Raw genomic sequence first — 15,512 nt, 5'->3', positions numbered from 1 at the left:
CGCCTCCTCCCCGGCCTGAATTTCGGCCAGGCGAGGCGGGAAGCCTCCCCCCCGGCCTGAATTTTGGCCGGGCAAGGCAGGAAGCCTCCCCCCTGGCCTGAACTTCGGGGGGAGCAGCGAAGCACCTCCCCCCCACCGCGAAGCAAGCTGCGAGACCAGGTAAGTGGCTTTCGTGCACCCCTAGTGTCCCTGCTCTTTGCCTTGATAGGCTACGTAAAAAATTACATAGCCTATCATGAAAAGAGCAGGGTTGCAAATGGTGTCTGCTATGCCAGACGCCATTTGTGTCCACAGACCGGCAGCAGACGGCTACGGACACAGCAGACGGACCTGGACCCAGCCAGCAGCAGGTAAGGTCCGTCCGGGATAACTTTGTAGGGATGGACGAAAGTCCCTTACCTGGTCCTGCAGCTTGCTTCGTGGGGGGGGGAGGCACTCCGTCCCTCCCCCCGAAATTCTGGCCGGGTGGGAGGCGCCCCATCCCTCCGGCTGCGAAACCTCTTCTCCTGCTGGGACGCAAATGGCGGTGGCCGTAGCCGCCACCGTTTGCATCCCTGCAGTCAGCCGTGATAGGCTACGTAAATGTTTACGTAGCCTATCACGGCTGACTTTGGGGGGAAAAAAAAAAGTGCGTACTGAAATGGCGGCGCCCATGGGTGCCGCCATTTGCGTTCCTTATTTGGGCACGTGTAGTCTACATAGACATTTGCATAGACTACGGCGAAATAAGGGCAATGCAAATAGCATTGCCCTTATTTTCGCTGTAGTCTACATAAATGTTTACGTAGACTACACGTGCCCATGGGCGCCGCCATTTGCTTACACGCTTTTTTTTCCCCCCCAAAGTCAGCCGTGATAGGCTACGTAAACATTTACGTAGCCTATCACGGTGTTTTTTTGAAAATCTAGCCGTGATAGGCTACGTAAATCTTTACGTAGCCTATCACGTTTGTTGTTGTTTTTTTTTACTTGGAAATGGCAGCGGCGGCAGCCAGTCGGAAGACCGGCCACTGCCGCCGCCACCACCGAACCGCCGCCGGGAGCTGCCACCGCCAGGGACATTCGCACAAGGTAAGTCCCATCCCTGGGGGGGCGGGGGGGCGGACCGTTTCTCCACCAATTTCGGGGGGCTGAATGCGTTGGCATTCAGCCTCCCAGAGATTCATCGAGAAATTCTCCGACATCCCTAGAATTTTGCGGGGTGGCAGATGGGGGTTGGTCCATTCTGCCACAGACTCTGGGGGGCTGGATTCTAAAGCATCCAGCCTCATTGGAGTCCATGGCAGAATTCTCCGCCATCCCTAAAGGACAAGACAATCATGCTGGCAAGGTGATGGCCAAGGCATGGAACATGCATGTAATGGGGAAACGTTAAGTTTGTTCCTCCCTATGACTAGCAGCTCCATGAGTCTAGAGTGTTCCCCTGTACTAATCTAGAACCAAATTCGAGTTCAGGCAAGTGAGGAGAAGAAATGCAGTCAGAGGGCAGGACAATTTAGGGGTTTCAGTGGATCAAAAAGCAACTGCACCATAGTAGAAGAGTTTCTCTTCATGGCTTTTATAATGCTTTTACTTATATCCCCCCCCCTTTTCCTCAGCTTCAGTTTTTGCTAATAGATTTATGCTTGTGCTGGATCCATTGGGACCATAGTTTGCTCTTTGCCTTCTGAGTAGGGACATAAGAATCCCTTACCTATTCTCGTCGGGGCATCCGCTGGGGGGGGAGGTGCTCCATCCCTCCCCCCGGAATCCTCCCTGGAATCCGGCCTCACTGGAATCTGTGGCGGAATTCTCTGCCATCCCTACTTCTGAGAGGATAAGGGATTCCTTAGTTGGAACATATCCCTCCTTCAGTTTTTGAAGCTGCTCCTAGCCAACTTTTCTGAGCTATTTAGACCATTTATACCTGTAAAGTTGCATGAATGGGCCTCTTTATGGCCACCATTGACATACAATTGGCCTTTATGGAAAAGGCCAAGCTGCCATTTTGTAAAGAATGGCAGCTTGACATAGGAGTGGGACACCACGCACCACTTGCCAAGTGCCCATGGACTGCCGAGTGGCTTGTCATGTGTGATGAGTAGGAGCAGGCGGCTGGCGGGGGTCAAGTGAGTGGTGGGCAGTGCAGGCAGGGGTGACTTCAGCCAACCCTATTTGCATCTACTTTCCCCTATAAATTATTTACATTTATTATCTCTTGAAATTTCTTGTGACATCTTTTCATCTTTCCTTTTTTATTTTGCAAATACGTTTGCAAGCTTAAGAATGTGCCAGCTTTTTTTCAAAAAAGGCGATCACATTTGTGAAATGCATCCTTTTGGGGGGGGAGATGTGCAAGTTAGAATGGTGGAAAGTATGCATTTGGGTGCATGCTTGGAAAGATGTGCAATTTTCCCATTTAAAAATAAACCCACATACTTATATCCAGGAGAAAGAAAGAAGTGAGAAACAATCACTGAGGTAGTAAAAGGAGAACAGCAATGAGCTCAAATATCACTCGTTCACCCATAACACAAAGGATTAAACCAAGGGGGGTTTTTTTGTTTCCTGAATTTCCTTACTTTTTGAGAAGGGTATGCCTACAATAGCATTTATTTGTATGTATGTATGTATGCATGTATGTATTGCATTTCTATCCCACCTTTTCCCCTCTTGCAAGGAACCTAGGGATGGCGGAGAATTTCTCCCCGAATCTTCAGGAGGCCGAGTGCCGACGCATTCGGCCCCCTGAACGTGTTGGGGAAATTCTCCGCTGGCCCCCCGCCCCCCCCCCCGGGATGGGACTTACCTTCGGCGAATGTCCCTCCCGGCGGCGGGTCCCGGCGGCAGTTCGGCGGCAGTTCGGTGAGGGCGTGGGCGGCAGCTGGTCTCCCGACCGGCTGCCGCCACCATTACAAAATACAAAAGTAAAAAAAAAACAACACACACCTATCACGGCTAGATTTCCAAAGTCAGCCGTGATAGGCTACGTAAATCGTCATGTAGCCGATCACGTGTGACTTGGGGGGGGGAAGCGCGTACGCAAATGGCGGCACCCCATGGGTGCCGCCACTTGCGTTCCTTATTTTGGCACGTCTAGTCTACGTAAAGATTTACGTAGACTACGGCGAAAATAAGGGCAACGCAAATAGCGTTCCCTTATTTTCGCCGTAGTGTACGTAAAGATTTACATAGACTAGATGTGCCAAACTAAGGAACGCAAATGGTGGCGCCCCATGGGTGCTGCCATTTGCGTATGCGCTTTTTTTTTTTCAAAGTCACCCATGATAGGCTACGTGACAATTTACATAGTCTATCATGGCTGACTTTGGAAATCTAGCCGTGATAGGCTACGTAAATCGTTACGTAGCCTATCACAGGTTGTTGTTTTTTTCCCTTCACTTTTTCTTTCACGGACGGGGAGATGGGGCACTTCTCCCCAGCCTGAATTTCGGGCGGGCGAGGCGGGGCGCCTCCCCCCCCCAGCCTGAATTTCGGGGGGAGAAGCGAAGCGCCTCCCCCCCACCGCGAAGCAAGCTGCGGGACAATGTAAGTCCGTTTCGTCCATCCCTAGAGGAACCCAAGGCGGCTTACGTTCTCCTCCTCTCCATCTTATCCTGACAACAACAACCCTGTGAGGGGGGTTGGGCTGAGGGTCTGTGACTGGCCTGAAGTCACCCAGTGAGCTTCCGTGGCTGAGTGGGGACTAGAACCCGGAACTCCCGGCTCCTAGTCCAACACTCTCACCACTACACCATGCTGGCGCTTTTTGGATGCACTGGTGCAACACTGCAAGGCATGAGTGGTGCCCCTGCCTTTGCACTTGATTCCACCTGGAAAGAGCAAGCCAAACGCAAGCATGGAAAGTGTGATTGATGGAAATCGCCCTTTCTGGCCACCATTGTGGCAACCATAAATATATGAAAATATTGAGCCCCATCTTGCATAAAGGGGGCTCTATATTTTTCTATATTTACTGTTGCGCACAACAGTGGCCAGAAAGGGCCAGTGCTTTCTCCCCCTTCCCTCCCAGATACCATATAGGCAGCACCTTGATGAGAGGAGGAGGAGAGAGCTGCCTTCATGGTACCTGGGAGGGGAGGGGGCTCTCACTTGAGCCCATTCTCTCCCCCCGCCCCGCACCGGACGAGCTGTTGGCCATGGCTGCCTGTCTGTGCGAGTAGCCATTACATGTAGAAATGGTAACTAGTTATGTTTTGTAAATTAAATCTTGCCCACAATGTCTGGCTGAACCAATTCATTCTTTCACAGAAATGAAAGACATGAAACCGTAAGGTATATTTTAATGGCTTCTCCACTACTTCTGAAAAGGAAACACTCAAGAATTCAAAGTGGTTGTAACAGACCATAAGCCAACTGATTTTTTTCCAAATTTGTTTCTTGCTTTAAAACAACAAGAACAGTTTTCATACAAATTCAGGTTTCTGGAATAGTAGGGTTGGAAGGGGCCTATAAGACCATCGGGGCCAACCCCCAGCTCAATGCAGGAATCCAAGCCAAAACATCCCTGACAAGTGGCTGTCCAGCCTCATCTTGAATGCCTACAGTGTGGAAGAGCCCACCACCTCCCTTGGTAGTTAGTTCTTGGTAGTTGCTCTACCAGTCAGGACATTTCTCCTGATGTGCAGGCGGAATCTGGCTTCCTGTCACTCACTTGAGCCCATTCTCCCATGTCCTACATTCTGGGATGATTGAGAAGAGATCCTGGCCTTCCTGTCTGTGACAGCTTTTCAAGTACTTGAAGAGCACTGTCATATCTCCCCTCAGTCTTCTCTTTTCAAGGCTAAACATGCCCAGTTCTTTCATAATCTACTCCAGAATTTTCCCAGGGATTGATCGGTGTCAGACTGACTGGTCTGTAATTCCCAGGTCCCTCCTTTTTGCCCTTTTTGAAGACAGGGACAACATTAGGGATGGCAGAGAATTCCGCCACGGACTCCAATGAGTTTTTAGAATCTGGCCCCCTGGAGTCCGCGGCGGAATGAAAGACTCACCTCCACCACCCGGGGCAATCTGCACTGGGAAGTTTCCTACGTGCCGCCAGCCATCCTACGTGCTGCCAGATGGCAGTGGATGGGCCCGGACCCAGCCAGCAGCAGGTAGGATCCGGCCAGTGTGGCCTTCATGGGGTGGCAGAGGTGAGTGTTTCGTTCCACCATAGACTCCGTGGATTCTTAGAATCTGGCATCATTTGGAGTCCGTGGCAGGTGGCTGGGTGACCGGCCAGATGGGCGATTAATAAATTGAATAAATAAAATAAAATCCCTATACCTTAGGGCTGTACAAAACACTTACTTGGCTCCGCACCAGGGCATCCGCAGTGTGCGGGAGGAGCTCTGTCCCTCCCCCCAGAATCCTCCCTGGCCGCAGCCGGAGTTCCGACCCCGGCCTGGCTGCTGCGGCTGCAAATTACGGCTGTCGTAGCAGCTGCCATTTGCGTCCTTGCAGGCAGCCATGATAGGTTACGTATTTAAGTAGCCTATCACGGCAAAGAACACGGATGCAAATGGCGGCCGCTATGGCTGCCTTTACTGTGATAGGCTACATAAATATTTACGTAGCCTATCACGGCAAAGAGCAGGGGTGCAAATGGCATAGCAGCTGCCATTTGCATCCCTGCTCTTTGCTGTGATAGGCTACGTAAATACTTACGTAGCCTGTCATGGCTGCCTACAAGGACGCAAATGGCGGCCACTACGACAGCCGCCATTTGCGGCCGCAGCAGCCCAGCAGCAGCCGGCCAGGAGACCAGCCACCACCACCACCGCATCTGCCCCAGGTAAGCTCGGTCCCGGGGGGATTCCCCGGGGGGGGGAGGCCATTCCGTTCTTTAGAATCCGGCCTCACTGGAGTCTTTTCTCCTTAGAGTTGCTTGCCATGGGACCTTACTTCTCATTGTTCTGAGTTTATTAAAATCAGCTTTCCTAAAATCCAGGGTACGTGCTTGGCTACACTCAGCTTTTGCTTCCTTTAGAACCAAGAACTCGAGTATAACATGGTCACTTTCCCCCAGAGTTCCCGTAACTGCTACTTTATCCACCAAGTCATCTCTGTAGATTAAGATCAAGTCAAGGATAGCTGATCCTCTAGTTCCTTCCTCCACTTTCTGTAGGAGGAAATTATCTGACACACAAGTCAGGAATTTGTTGGAGGGGCCAGGTTTTGCAGAACTTGACTTCCCACAGGTATCGGGGAAATTGAAGTCCCCCATTACTACTACATCATGCTTCCTTGAAACATTTGGAATTTGCTTTTCAAAAGTCTCATCCTCCTCCTCTCCTTGATTGTGTGGTCTGTATCCTTCAATTGCTGTATTCCAGTCATGGGAGTCATCCCACCAATTTCAGTTACAACTAGTCATATTTTTCCCTCCTGTATTAAAAGTTCAAATTTGTTCTGTTGGTTTCCCACACTCTGGGCATTAGTATATAGACATTGAAGACCATGTGCTTTATACTCTGGCTTTCTTCCTATGTTTTGTATAGTAGGGATGTACGAAAGTTCCATCACGGATCTCAGGGAGGCCGAATGCCAGCGCATTCGGCCCCCTGAAATCGGTGGCAGAATGGCCCGCCACCCCCCCGCCACCCCCCTGGGACGGGACTTACCTGGGGCGGATCTTCCTGGTGGCGGCTCCAGCAGCGGCTCCGACGGCAGGGCGGCGGCGGCGGCAGCCGGTCTTCCGACCAGCTACCGCCGCCACCATTTCCAAGTTAAAAAGAAAAAAACGTGATAGGCTACGTAAAGATTTACATAGCCTATCATGGCTAAATTTTAAAAAACACTGTGATAGGCTACGTATATGTTTACGTAGCCTATCACGGGTGATTAAAACAAAAAACAAAAAATCGCGCATACGCAACTGGCGGCGCCCATGGGTGCCGCCATTTGCGTTCCTTATTTTGGCACCTCTTAGTCTACGTAAACATTTACGTAGACTAAGACGGCAAAAATAAGGGGAACGCAAATAGCACTATTTGCGTTGCCCTTATTTTCGCCGTAGTCTACGTAAATCTTTGCCCAAACAAGGAATGCAAATGGCGGCACCCATGGGCGCCACCATTTGCGTACACACTTTTTTTTTTTTTCAAAGTCACCCGTGATAGGCTACATAAAGATTTACGTAACCTATCATGGCTGACTTTGAAAATCTAGCCGTGATAGGCTACGTAAATCGTTACATAGCCTATCAGGTTTTTTTTATTTTTAATTTACTTTTTTTATTTCGCAGCCGGGGAGACGGGGCGCTCCCCCCCCAGCCTGAATTTCGATGGTGAGGGATGGGGCACCTCCCCCCTGGCCTGAATTTCGGCCGGGAGGGGCGGGGCACCTCCCCCCCCACCAAGAACTTTGGGGGGAGAACCGACGCGCCGCTCCCCCACCGCAAAGCAAGCTGCGGGACCAGGTAAGGGTCTTTCGTCCATCCTTAGTTTAAAGCCCGCTGGATGAAGTTCTTCATGCTGAGGCCAAACACATTCTTCCCAGCCGTGGTGAGGGGCAAGCCATCCCTTACCAACAGTCCATCTTCCAGAAAGTATAGCCTGTGGTCCCAGAATCCAAATCTCTCTCGCTGGCACCAACTTCATAGCCAGTTATTCACCCAAAGTATTGTTGTTTCCTTTTCTATCTCTCTTCTAACTACTGGAAAGATGGATGAGAAAACTATCTGGGCCCAAAAGGCCTTGAGTTTCCTTCCCAAAGCTTCAAATTCTGATGGGATTTCTTCAGAGCTCCACCTGGCGGTATCATTTATTCCCACATAGATGAGAAAACAGGGATACCTGTCAGTGGGCTTTATGTGTGCAGGCAACCCTTCAGTCACGTCTCTAATCCATCCTCCCAGGAGACAGCATACCTTCTGAGTCCACAGGTCTTCGCAACATATTTGGTTTTCAATCCCACGCAGCAAGGAGTCTCCCACTACTACTACTCTTCTCTTCTGATACTGCAAGTGGCAACAGAAGGAACTGTATTGGTGGCCTGGCCCCCATGCTGTAGCCTCCACAATTTTCCATACCTCATGTCATCATTCTGAGGCATGGTGGCAGAGAGGCATGGGGACGTGGAAGGTGGTCACCACACACACACACACACACACACACACACACACACAGTGAAGAAAAGTGTCATTTCATTTCTTGCTGGGGGCAAAAAAATAAAAATCTCAGACTTTTCTGAGAAACATGTCTTCTGAGAAACTTTGACACAGCTCTACTTATCATTTGGGATGTCTGTCATGGGGAACTCCAACTCTTTTGGGGGCTTAATGGATTTTCCCAGAGCCCCCAGCTCAGCTTGCATTTGCATAACTAAGCACTGTACAGCTGCAATTTGCACAAATTTATATATTTATTACATTTCTATTCCACCCAATAGCTAAAGCCCTAATTACTCTTATTATGACTGAAATTTGCACAAATGGTACACTTATTAAGGTAAACTGATACATACACAAAAGAAAAACACTGTCTTTGGGTTTTATTCATGCCACGGTTTGAGTTATTACCTAAAAGCATGCATGTTTTCTGCATGGTGTCTAATCTAATTAAAAGGGTCAATGCATTAAAAGGAGATCCCAAATAAATGACTGAAATGACACTGTTTATTAATATTATGCAGTAACCTATCTGTTCTAATGCTATAGGAGGAGCTCAAAATAGAGAATTTGCAAATATTTATTAGACAACTTTGGCCCAGCACTGCATCACAGTTCACTCAAAAGCTCTATGCCATTTTGTTCCATAAAGGCCCTATCACTGACATGAAGCGTGGACTCTGAATTTTTATTGTGATACACAAACCTGTTCATCCGAGTTCGCTGTCTTCTGCATGTTTTTTAGATTGAATTCAGTGTTGTGTCATGGCCAGAGTCTTAGGTTTGTGGCACTCAGGTTCAAATCTCCACTTAGCCAGGACTCTCACTGGCCAACTTGGGCCTCTTGTCTCACGGCCTAACTGAGGTCACACAGTTGTGAGGAGGGTTAAAATGGCAGGCTTGGGGAGAGAGCCCTGTGCAGGCATCCCTGAGTTCTTTGGAGGATATAAATCTGCTAGATTATAATACTGAGCTCAACAAAGAGGTTTGCAGAAATATTGCCATTTTCCCTAGGGATGTCAGAGAATTCTGCGACGGATCTCGGTGAGGCCGAATGCAAGTGCATTTGGCCCCACCAAATCCATCGTGGAACAAAGCCTCTGCCTCCCCCAACCCAGAAAAGTCGGGCGGCGTGAAGCCCCCACCCCACCCCACGAACATCACGCGAAACGGAGCACTTACCTGCTCCCATCGGCACCAACTTGCGAATGGCGGACGCCATTCACTTCTTCTTTCACGCCATGATAGGCTACGTAAATACATACGTACATAGCCTATCACAGCTAACGCAGGGATGCCTTTTGCATCCCTGCGGAGGCCGTGATAGGCTACGTAAGTATTAACGTAGCCTATCACGGCAGGCTAAAAAAAAAACAATGCGTACGCAAATGGTGGCGGCTATGGCCGCTGCCATTTGCATTCCTTATTTTTGGCCATCTTAGTCTACGCAAATATTTATGTAGACTATTATGGCAAAAATAAAGGAGAACGCAAATAGCGCAGTGGGCGCTATTTGCATTCCCCTTTATTTTTGCCGTAATAGTCTATGTAAATATTTATGTAGACTAAGACTGCCAAAAATAAGGAACGCAAATGGCGGCGGCCGTAGCTGCTGCCATTTGCGTACACGGTTGTTTTGGTGTTTTTTTTACCCAGAGCCCTCCGCGGCCAGAAATCCGGCTGCGGACGGCTCTGGCCTGGTCCTGTCCAGCTGCTCCGCGGATCCACCACGGAGCACAGCCGGACGGTCGAGGATTCCGGGGGGGAGGAACAGAGCACTTCCCCCCCCATCGAGGATTCCGTGGGGAGGGACGGAACATCTCCCCCCCACACCATAAACATAGTCCGCGGAAAGGTAAGTGACTTTCGTACATCCCTAATTTTCCCCTTTACTGTGTGCAGATAAAGAATATAAAGGGTCCCATTGATTTCAATCAGTGTAAATGGGCTGAGAGCTATTGGGTCCAACTTGTGCTTTGCATCACATTGACAAGAAAGTCAGGGACAAGTCATATCTTACGCTTTGGCCCTTAGCTGTAAAAGTGTGATTAATTTATCGTACTTGTGCAGCAGCGGCTCAACCTGCTGACATCTGAGATAATTACAAATGTTTTTCTCTTCATCTTTGCAGATCTGCACATCTCACTTCCGTAAGAGAGAAGTGCGTACATGTGATCTTGTGTTGAGCTTGATTCACAAGACTTTATGTGCTACATACTCCTTCCATTGGATTTCCCAATATCTATTGGGCATTTCTCTACTACAGACTTAAAACTATTTTAACAGTTTTTCTCCCTTCCCAGGAATATTAGGAGCCCTGTTAGACTCTTCCCTCCCACTGCCCATTCTCCCCTGGATAGTCACTGGCAAGTCTGGGATCTCAGGGAGATCAGACATCAGAAGTGCTAAAGCTCAACCCTGCTTTGAAGCCATGGCCCTTGCTGACGTTTTACCTCTCAGTCTCATCTCACACATATTGGGACCTGCTGAAGCTTGGAGGTACTCTGCACATGCCCAGAGACCCTCCAATATGTTTCACATGCGCCGTGACTTCATGTCTTTTGAATTCCTGAGAAGAGCCAATCAAGAGGAAGCTGAAGTCCCAGTTGTTTCTGTTCTCATCTTTAAAAAAAAATAATAATTATCAAGATGAGGTGCTGAAAAATGTCTATGAATTATGAAACCAAAACAGAGCATGCCCATCTCTCCTCTCTATTCACGTCCAGAGACAGCTGAGTTCGACTCAAAGCCAAGAACTGAGAAATTCATTTCACCCCTAAATGAAATATGAGACGGGGATTCTTGAAGTCCAGTAAGGTGATTGATTACAAGGAAGGCAACTCGGTAAGTATGTAATCTATCCCAAGCAGGCTGACTAAAGTTGCACATGTTTGGACAGCTGAGGATGGGATGGAATAACAATAGGTACGCTGGGTAAGGAACTAGCGGATCCAGCTCTGAACACTAGAACCTTCACCATACAGGTTCCTGGGAACCATCCAACATGATGTAATGACTCACTGCAGTTGTGGAGAAGAGCAACTAAAAATCACCTGGGAAACCCTCCAACAGCATTTGTCCAGAAGAACACGTCCTCTCACTTGTCCTACTAGGCAAACTCAGTCCGATGGCTAAGCCAGAAAGCAAATGGGAATATTTCAAACAAGGCATCCAAAAGGCCTGAAGTCCTCTTGACACATCCACTCATTTGATGGTTCATCACCTTTCCCAGCTATAGTATAAGTCAGCCTTTCCCAGCATGGCACCCTCCAGATGTGTGGGACTACAACTCCCATCATCCAAACAAGCATGCCCATCAGTTGATGGGAGTTGTAGTCCAATACATCTGGAGGGCAGCTGGTTGGGGAAGGCTGGCATATACAATACCAGTTGATAATAAATAAAGTCTTCTTATTCAGTGCTACTTTGTAAAGACATTTATAGTCATCCCCAGCATTAGTATTCAGCTATTACTTAGAGTCTCTGTAGGTCTTCAGCAGATAACTAGCACAAGGACTGTAAATGCAGGAGGCAGCCAGAGGATATAAATATGAGAACATTTATGCCTTAAGAGAACATCATTCTTTGAGACCATCAAGCCAGGAAAACCTTGCCCCCTGATTATGACACAGGTTTCCTGCTTTAGCTTGAATGGATAAGTGACTGACAAAACAGCAGTCACGAACCAGCACATACATGTTTGTTCTATAGTACGGCCACACCCACAAAGTTGCAGTTCTTGGGGCTACTCAACCCCAAGAAGCCAGCTACTTTGACCTACTGTTAGGGATGTACGAAAGTCACTTACAGGTCGCGGATTATGTTGATGGTGGGGGGGGGAGGCGTTCCGTCCCTCCCCCCGGAATCCTCGCCGGGGGGGAGGAGCTCCGTTCCTCCCCCCCGGAATCCTCCGTGGCTGGCTGTGCTCCATGGCAGCTCCGCAGAGCAGCTGGCCAGGCCCAGCCAGGCCAGAGCCGTCCGCAGCTGGATTTCCGGCCGCAGAGGGCTCTGGGGAAAAAAACAAAACTGCATACGCAAATGGCGGCGGCTACGGCCGCCGCCATTTGCGTTCCTTATTTTTGCCCTCTTAATCTACGTAAATATTTACGTAGACTATGAATATGAACTTGAGCACGCTCCGGGAGAGAGCGCAGGACAGGAAGGCCTGGTGTGCTGTGGTCCATGAGGTCACGAAGAGTCGGACACGACTGAACAACAACAAAAATGACGGCGAAAATAAAGGGGAACGCAAATAGCGCAGCGGGCGCTATTTGTGTCCCTTTTTGATTCGCCGTTTTAGCCTACGTAAATATTTACATAGATTAAGAGGGCGAAAATAAGGAATGCAAATGGCGGTCGCCATAGCAGCCGTCAATTGCGTATGCAGTTTGTTTGGTTTTTTTAACCCACCCAGCCATGATAGGCTACGTAAAGATTTACGTAGCCTATCACGTCGTGTTTTTTAAAAAAAACCTAGTCATGATAGGCTATGTAAATCTTTACGTAGCCTATCACGTCTTTCTTTTTCTTTCTTTTCTTTTTTTTTTACAAGAGTGGAAATGGCAGTGGCAGCAGCCGGTCAGAAGACCAGCCACTGCAGCCACCGCCGCCGCAGCCTCCATCACCACCGCAGCCGCCCGGAAGATCTGCCCCAGGTGAGTCTCGTCCCAGGTCGGATCCGTGGGGGGGTGGGGGTGGCAGGCTGTTCCGCCACAGAGTTCAGGGGGCTGAATGCACTGGCATTCAGCCTCTCCGTGATCCGTGGCGGAATTCTCTGCCATCCCTACCTATTGTGCACTCTCTTGTCACTTCTACTCAGTGTCCTAAAGGAGTGCAGAGCACAAGGCATGGAAAGGGGGAAGCAGGCTGATTTTAAGCTGGGTGATTTATTTATTTATTTCACCAATACCTCTGCTTCTGGGATACAATCAGCAACTCCTGCATAGCAACCACTGAAAGTTCCTGGATGCATTTTTCATGATTGTACTCTACCTCTCTGGGTTCAGAGAAAGATACTAACACACCATCTTCATTTCGTTCAGTGACTATTGGCTGTTCCTTTTTCTACATAATACTTTCTCCTTCTTTGGAAGAGGCATTCCAGCCATTAAGCAGAGAAGCTTTATTGATCCATCAAGGAAATCTAACCTTCTGGACTCCTTTGGCTGTTGAAAGAGACTGCTGGACCACACCTGGGACTGTCACCATCACCACCAGGTATGTCTGAGGCTTCTTGGAGTGCAGGATTCAACCTGCTTTAATAGAATTGGGATTCTGCTACTTTTCAGCAGACAAAGGAATACCATGAATTGATGCATCTTACAGACTGTAATTTTTGCTGCATGCCATTTCTCACCAAGCATGGGAGAGAAATGTGTTCAGTTCACATTTTCATGCAAACATCTCTAATGTCACAGTTTCAAAGCACTCTGAACCAAAGCTCAGTTATGCTTTGTAATTCTAACTCCTCTGAATTTGGAATTCAGAAAAAATTAAAATGCATATAAAAATGCATACATTAAGGAAAATACTGTTCGGAATGCATTATATTAGAAAAGATTGCTTGCATAAGATGTGTATGTTAAGAAAAATACACATAACAATACATGTATTAGGAGAAATGCATGCAGAAATGCTTATGAATTTTCATGTGAGCTTCAAAATATTTCTCAAAGTTTGGGACAAACTAACTTAAGTCTGAAGAAATCCACAAAGTTCAAGAGAAACCGAATTCAAGAGTGGAAAAATGAGAAATTGTAAGGAACTGAAACTGACAGATTAATCCATCCCTATTCCCACCCTCCTTTCCAATTCCATAAGAAGCTACCTTATATCCCGTCAGACCAGGGAGGCTTTCCCCGCCCTACCTGGAGATGTGAAGGATTGAACCTGTGACCTTGGGCATATGCTCTACCACTGAGGTGTGGTCCTTTCTTGTGATAGGAAGGTCCCCACTTTCAAGGTACTTATTCATTGCTCTCTCACCACCAGCAATTTGGTGGGAGTCAAAAGTACTCAATGTTTCTCAATGTGTACCTAGTAGGGATGTCGGAGAATTTCTCCACGAATCTCCGGGAGGCCGAATGCCAACGCATTCGGCCCCCCGAAATTGGTGGGGAAATTCTCCGCCACCCCCCCCCCGGGATGGGACTTACCTCTGTCGAATGTCCCTCTCGGCGGCGGGTCCCGGCGGCATTGCGGCGGCAGCGGGGGCGGCAGACGGTCTTCCAACCGGCTGCCGCCACCGCCATTTCCCATTAAAGGAAAAAAAAAACATGATAGGCTACGTAACGATTTACGTAGCCTATCACGGCTAGATTTTCAAAGTCAGCCGTGATACGCTACGTAAATCTTTACGTAGCCTATCACAGCTGACTTTGAGAAAAAAAAAGCGCGTATGCAAATGGCGGCGCCCATGGGCGCCACCATTTGCGTTCCTTATTTGGGCACAGGTAGTCTACGTAAAGATTTACGTAGCCTATCACGGCTGACTTTGAAAATCTAGCCGTGATAGGCTACGTAAATCGTTACGTAGCCTATCACTTTTTTTTTTTTTTTACAATTTACTTTTTTATTTCGCGGCCGGGGAGACGGGTTGCTCCCCCCTGGCCAGAATTTCGGTGGGGAGGGATGGGGCACCTCCCCCCCGGCCTGAATTTCAGCTGGGAGGGGCGGGGCGCCTCCCCCCCTGCCAAGAATTTCGGGGGGAGAAACAGAGCACCTCCCCCCCACCAAAAACAGCTGCGGGACCAGGTAAGGGACTTTTGTCCATCTGTAGTACCTAGTTCATCTGTTTTCCTTCAAGATAATTTCAAACTGCAAAATGTGCATCAACTAAAAAGGTGCCCCCGAAAAATTGGCAGCTGATTTTTAAAAGGTTAATTATTTTAAGAAAAGTTACTTATAAAAGTTGAAGAAGGCAAGCTCTATCAGAGGAGGCATTAATTCTTCTGTGAGAGAGGAGGAGAGAGAAAAATACATGCACATATAATTTAAAAACAGCGTATGATTTTTCTTCAGTAATGGGGTGTGTGTTTTCCTTTGAGCTAAAGTGTGTGTGTGTGTGTGTGTGAGAGAGAGAGAGAGAGGATCAAGGTCTACAGTATGTATAAACTATACGTAGCCATGTGGGTCTACTAGAAGACCACAAATTCTGCAGCTTATAACAGAGGGAGTGGAGATTTCATCAGAGGAATATAAACATTTTCACTAGATGTATACTAGCTTTATCTCTCATCTATCTTGGCCTCTTCATTGATTACACACGAAGCTTCTTAACATCCGATTTTCTAATTTAATCTACAATTGCAAACTCAGTTCTCTGCATTATAGAGGAGGGGTCCCCAACCCCCAGGCCGTGGGCCGGTACTGGTCTGTGGCCTGTTAGGGACCAGGCTGCAGTAGGGGTGTGGGAACC

This window comes from Heloderma suspectum, chromosome 4 (assembly GCF_057233095.1).
Source record: "Heloderma suspectum isolate Gila_16-S chromosome 4, 16-S_ref, whole genome shotgun sequence".
Lineage (NCBI taxonomy): Eukaryota > Metazoa > Chordata > Lepidosauria > Squamata > Helodermatidae > Heloderma > Heloderma suspectum.
Note: the sequence above shows the minus strand (reverse complement) of the source record.